Here is a 6,000-nt window from a genome sequence, read left to right as displayed (position 1 = left end):
AGACTTAATAGTATAAAATATCCAAAATTAACAATCATAAAGGTGAAATATAAGAAGACACAACAATCTGCGTATGTCACATACTATTTTAACTAAACCCTAAAAACATCTGAAAGAGGTGTCCAAGCCTGAACACCTCCTTCCAATCCCAACCATAAACAATAGAAAGCTATATCTAACTAGGTATATACACTATCCTAAGTGACAACAATGGGGAAAGGGGGCGTAGCATCCTCCAAGTTACTTCCTGCTGAAATGGGACAACGATAGCCTTGTGGGGTCCTGTAGGAAGAAAATGTTAGTATAGTGAAAGTCTTGAATGGATTGTATCCAGTCCATGTTAGATGGGATTCGCTTGATTGAAGATCTCACTTGAAATCCTCAACTTGATTGAAGTCAGTACCTGAACCTCTGGCTGGAGTGTCAGTTGAAATGAGGCAAGTTGGATCCAGTGCAGTCGAGGAGGTGTGGCCCATTTTCTTTCCAGGGTGTCTAGGGATTGCTGTCAGGCAGGTCTTCATTGGCTGTGTGGGACTCAAACATAAACAGTTAGCAGAGAAATGTTTGCTTGTGTATACTGGAAAAGGAAACCAGGGGAGAATAACAATTATGAGAGGGTATACACTTTGAAAGAGCCAAGAAAAGACAAAGACGGTCCCCAAATTCTTCTCTTATTCTGTATATCAATTGGCTGCTTGATTCAATACAGAAACTCTAAAGTTTAGTTAAACAACATGCTTGGATTTTAGAGGAGAAAAGCCAAATCCACCTCTAAATCCAGCATTAGTTTAATTGAATAGGGACTAGGAAATAAAGAGAAATAGAGTTCTCTGAGAGACAGCTGTGAAGTTTAACATATGGCACGTTCTTTTAGTTGATGGTTATAGCTACCTTTTCTTCTTAAGCATCTACCCATGCAGTGTCCTTTGCCTTCTGGAAATGAGTTTTCCTGTGAAGATAAAGCAAAGCACTTCCCTTTCTTTTGGGAGGTTTCTATGTAGTTTATGAGATATACCCTAATAGAATAACTGTCATTTCTACTTGTCGAGAGGTTTTTCCTTTTCAACTCGAATCTTGATCAACTTTGATGGTATCCAAAGTTTTTTTTCTTCTGTGGAAACCAATGCAAAACCCCTACCCCATCATAATACATGTCCTTGTTTCCATATAGAGGTTAGTACATCTTTGAAGTATACCGGCTGATTGAGTTCAACAGTTTTTTTCTGTAGTCCAGTGTCTTCCTGCAGCTGTTTGTTCTTTCTCATTGGCATTAAGAAAGTTTAGTGTTAATAAAGCATTATGCAAACTATGTTTGAGGTGTTTAGTCATCCAAGCTTGTTTGTTGAACATCTCCTTTAGTGTTCTATTGAATCTCTCAAGCACTGCTTGTCCTGTAGGATTGTATTGTATACTGGTGACATGCTTTATGTTATAATATTTGAAAAATTGTTCTAATTTTGTGGAGATGTATGCTGGAGCATTGTCAGTTTTTAATTTGTGCAGGTATACCCATAACTGCCATTACCTCTATCTAGCAGGTGTGTAATAACAGAATCAGCTTTTTCAGAGTTAAGAGCAGTAGCCCATTGGAACCCTGAGAATGTGTCTATAGTATGATGCACATATTTCAAATTTCCAAATTCTACAAAGTGAAAAGCATCCATTTGCCAAACCTCATTTCTCTGAATGCGCTTAGGATTACAACCTGCTGGCAATGGAGTTTGATTATAGTAGGAACAAGTAGTACAGTTTCTCAGTATCTCCTTGGCTTGTTGCCAAGTGATGGAGAAGTCCTTCTTCAAACCTTTGCTATTTACATATTTCTTATGAAATTCTGAGGCTTCTAGCACACTTCCAATTAATAAACAATCAATCTCATCATTGCCTTGTGCTAGTGGGCCTGGCAGACCCGTATGGGATGTGATATGTGTAATGTATATAGGATTATTTCTGTTTATGATTGTTGCCTGTAATTGTAAAAACAATGAGGTTAATTCTGTATTATCAGGAATAAATTCTGCAGTCTCAATGTATAAGACGACTCTCTGCATATTGAGAATCAGTAACTATATTAAGAGGTTCTGTAAAATCCATAAGTACCATGAGAGTTGCATATAATTCTGCCTTTTGCACAGATGTATTTGGACTTTGAACTACTTTACTTACCTCACCTGCTTTATAACCTGCCTTACCTGATTTGTTAGCATCAATGTAGAAGGTAAGAACTCCAGAAATGGGAGTCTGTCTTACAATACGTGGAAGAACCCAGACTGTCTTTTTTATGAATTTAATTCTGTCAGTTTTGGGATAGTTGTTGCTAATTGTTCCCAAAAAGTCAATAAGAGCTATTTGCCAATATTCATTATCCTTCCACATGGAGGAAATTTCTTCATTAGTTAAAGGTACTATAATTTCTTCTGGATCTTTTCCAGTCAGTTGGGGGAGCCTTAATTTACCCTTTAGAATAAAATCAGAAATCTTTTCTATATATATGTTTAGCTTTTTATTCTGTTTATGTGGCAGAAATATCCACTCCAATATGGTGTCTTCCCTCTGCATCAGAATTCCAGAAGGGTATTCTCTGGATGGCAAGATAACCAGAATACAGTCTAAATCAAGGTTTCTCCAATCTACATGCACATCCAATATTCTGTTTTCTACCCATTGTAATTCTTTTGCTGCCTCAGCAGATAATATTCTTGGACTGTTTAGGTTTATCACATTTAAGGGCCATTTTTAAATGCTTTAAGTAATGTCCTTCTACAACAATAATCATCTGTAATTGAGAAATTTCCCCTAATAATTTCTGAAGAGAATTAAGTTTGATAACGATCTCTCCTAATTTGTACCTTCTGTGGCCTGATTCTTTGTAAGTCTATCTTGTAACCTAAATAGTGAATACAATCTCCTCTTTGTATCTTTTCTGAGGTAATCTGTAATCCCCAATGAGGCAGAACTTCCTTCACCATTTCAAACATACATTCCAAAGTTTCCTTATTGTAATCTGATAAAAGAATGTCATCCATGTAATGGTAATCAAGAGATTGTGAAATTTTCTTACAAATTATTTCTGAAGGTTGCTATATAAAGTGCTGGCACAAAGTAGGACTATTTAGCATTCCTTGTGGCAAAACCATCCACATCCACTGGCTGTGAATTATTAAGAGTTGGTACAGTAAATGCAAATTTTTCTCTATCATTTTCCTGTAATGGTATTGTGAAAAAACAGTCTTTTAGATCAATAACTATGAAAAGCCATCCTTTAGGTATTAAGGAAGGTAATGGCATTCCAGGTTGCAGAGAGGCCATTCGTTGAATTATCTTATTTATGGCTCTCAGGTCTGTCAGCATTTTCCACTTACCTGACTTCTTTTTGATAACAAATACAGGAGTATTCCAAGGGCTGGTAGATTCCTCTATATGTCCAGCCTCTTGCTGTTCCTGTACTAACTTTTCTAAAGCCTCTAGCTTCTCAGAGGTCATAGGCCATTGTCCTATCCAAAAAGGTTCATCTTTTAGCCACTTCAATGTCAGGGCCTTTGGCTCCTCTGAAGGTCCATCATTTGTACCTAGTTGCTGTACAGCATGGATGGTTGGTATCCGTTTTCCACAGCGTCTTACCAGATCTTTTCTACTATCTAAAGATTGTATATAATTTGTATCTGACACTGAAGGAATATTAATCTGAGTATTCCATTGCTGTAAGAGATGCCGGCCCCAGAGATTTATAGCTATAACTGCTACGTATGGTTTCAGTCTCCCTTTCTGTCCTTTCGGTCCAATGCAGACCACCGAGTTAACAGTCTGTCGAACGCTAGAGTTCCAATTCCTAAAAAGTGAACATTCAGCCCTCTAAAAGGCCATTTCTGAGGCCAAGACTTTTGGGTAATAATAGTCACATCCACCCCAGGGTCTACTAAACCAGTAATAACTTTATTATTAATTTTCACTTTCAACTGAGGCCTTTTATCACTAATAGAAGTTTGCCAAAATATGCATTTCTCATCTTGTCCAATCACATTTGATTCTTCATCACTATTCAAACTACCATCTAGAGCAGTATCATTTTTCGCAATAGGCAAAGAACTATCTATTCACCCTATGAGAGATTGTCCCCCTCTGCTACTGGGAATGACAGGACCTTTATCGATGTGGGGCCCTTCTTGAGTCGCCCCCTCGGGGTTTCCTGGCCTTAACGGGTTTCCTTGCATGTTCCTGGTCAATCTACATTCATTGGTCCAGTGTCTGCCCTTACCACATCTTCTGCACAATCCAGAAGGCAGTTGCCTTCTGTATGAGGCATTGTTAGAATTCATTTGTCTACAATTTCTCTTAGTATGTCCCATTCTACCACAGCTGAAACATCTATGTTCCTGGCACCTTCGTGGTCTCCTGGGGAAGGCTCTTCCTACCCAAGGTTCTGGTTCATAATAGTAGTAAACTCTAGACTCTTGGTACCTATGTTGACCTCTGTAAGGTGCTTCTCCTTCCCAAGCCCTTGCATCCTCACCTCTAGAACTTTTAATTTCCTGTTGCCTTTTTAAACCTTTCGAAATGGCTTCTCCTACCCAAGCTCCAGTGTCTTCCACATAATAGTCAATGTTGGCTGCATGCAAAACCCATTCTTCTAGCAGAGCTGATCTGATCTTTAAAGGCAAAAGTATTCTTTTGCATATTGGGTTGCATTTTCATAAGATATTGTATATATAATTGATTGCCTTGTTTCTGGATCTGTTACCTGTAATTCTACTGCCCTAGTTAACCTTTGTAAGAAGTCCTGGAACTGTTCAGTAGGTCCCTGTTCTATTCTAATATAAGCTTCTAGGCATTCTCCTGGCTCATGAACCTTATCCCAGGCATTTAATGCTGCTTTCCTGCATAGGGACAGTATATCGGCATCATATTCACCCTGAGCCTGTGGGTTAGCATAAATACCCTCACCAAGAATCTTATCTAGAGGGGCTTCAAAACCTTCCTTTATGTCCTGATGCTCAATGAGCTTCGCCCCTTCCCTCACCAATGTCTTTCACTGGATTTGGCATGAATTCTCAAGTACAGCTGCTACCAGTCTTTCCCAGTCTGTGGGTGTCACCCTGTTAAAGGTTGCCCATGAATGTAATAGCTGTTTTACGTATGGGCTATGGAGACCATATGAGACAAATGATTCTTTAATATTCTTAAGATCCTTCAGCTGTATAGGTTGCCATACATAAGCCATCTGTCCCTGAGGATGTTTCTTAGAAGCTGGCTTTTCTACCATGGTAGCTGGGTACACTAATGGTGTACGAGTAACAACCTTAGAGGAATAATCATGATACCTGGGTGGAGTAGGTGCCTCAGATTGGAGTGATTCTGCCTCTAAGGCATCCCAATGATCTTTAAGCCTAGTAATGGTATCCTTATGAAAAGTTTTAATCTCCTTAATCATAAAAGATTCCAAGCATGTTAATGAATCTGTAAATTGCTCTAACTGCTCCTCTATGAGTTTTTTCTAGGTCTTTAATAGGGTCGTCCTTAGGCAGCACCTGGATGGTATGGAAACTGCCTTCTAGGTATTGGAGTCTAGATTCGAGGTCATGATTTGCTGATTTTTGAGTCCTCAGCAATCAACCGTATGGACCTATGTAATCTGTCAGCCCTGTACTGTAAATTATCTTCCAAACATTTGAATCTATACTCAAATTTGTGATCTGCTACCTTGGATGCTTCAATAATTGTTTGAATGGCATTGTCCAATTCTTCAACCCTATCCTGGGTATTTTGTACCTTTTTATCTAGATGGTTTCTGGGTAACAGTGCCTATCTGAGTTTCTAGCTGGCTACAGATATTCTTTAGTTCGTTATGATCTTCTGACAGCCTAGACTCTACGGCCTCAGACATGGAGGATCTTTCTGTGTTTATCTTATCATAAATATGCTGCATCTCATCTTGGGTAACAGATAGCTCTGTCTTTAGCGTATTGGACACAGAGCCAAGCTTATCATCCAACTTCTGTTCCA

This window comes from Cricetulus griseus, chromosome X (assembly GCF_003668045.3).
Source record: "Cricetulus griseus strain 17A/GY chromosome X, alternate assembly CriGri-PICRH-1.0, whole genome shotgun sequence".
Lineage (NCBI taxonomy): Eukaryota > Metazoa > Chordata > Mammalia > Rodentia > Cricetidae > Cricetulus > Cricetulus griseus.
The sequence above is the reverse complement of the archived record's forward strand: the minus strand, read 5'-3'. Positions refer to the sequence as shown.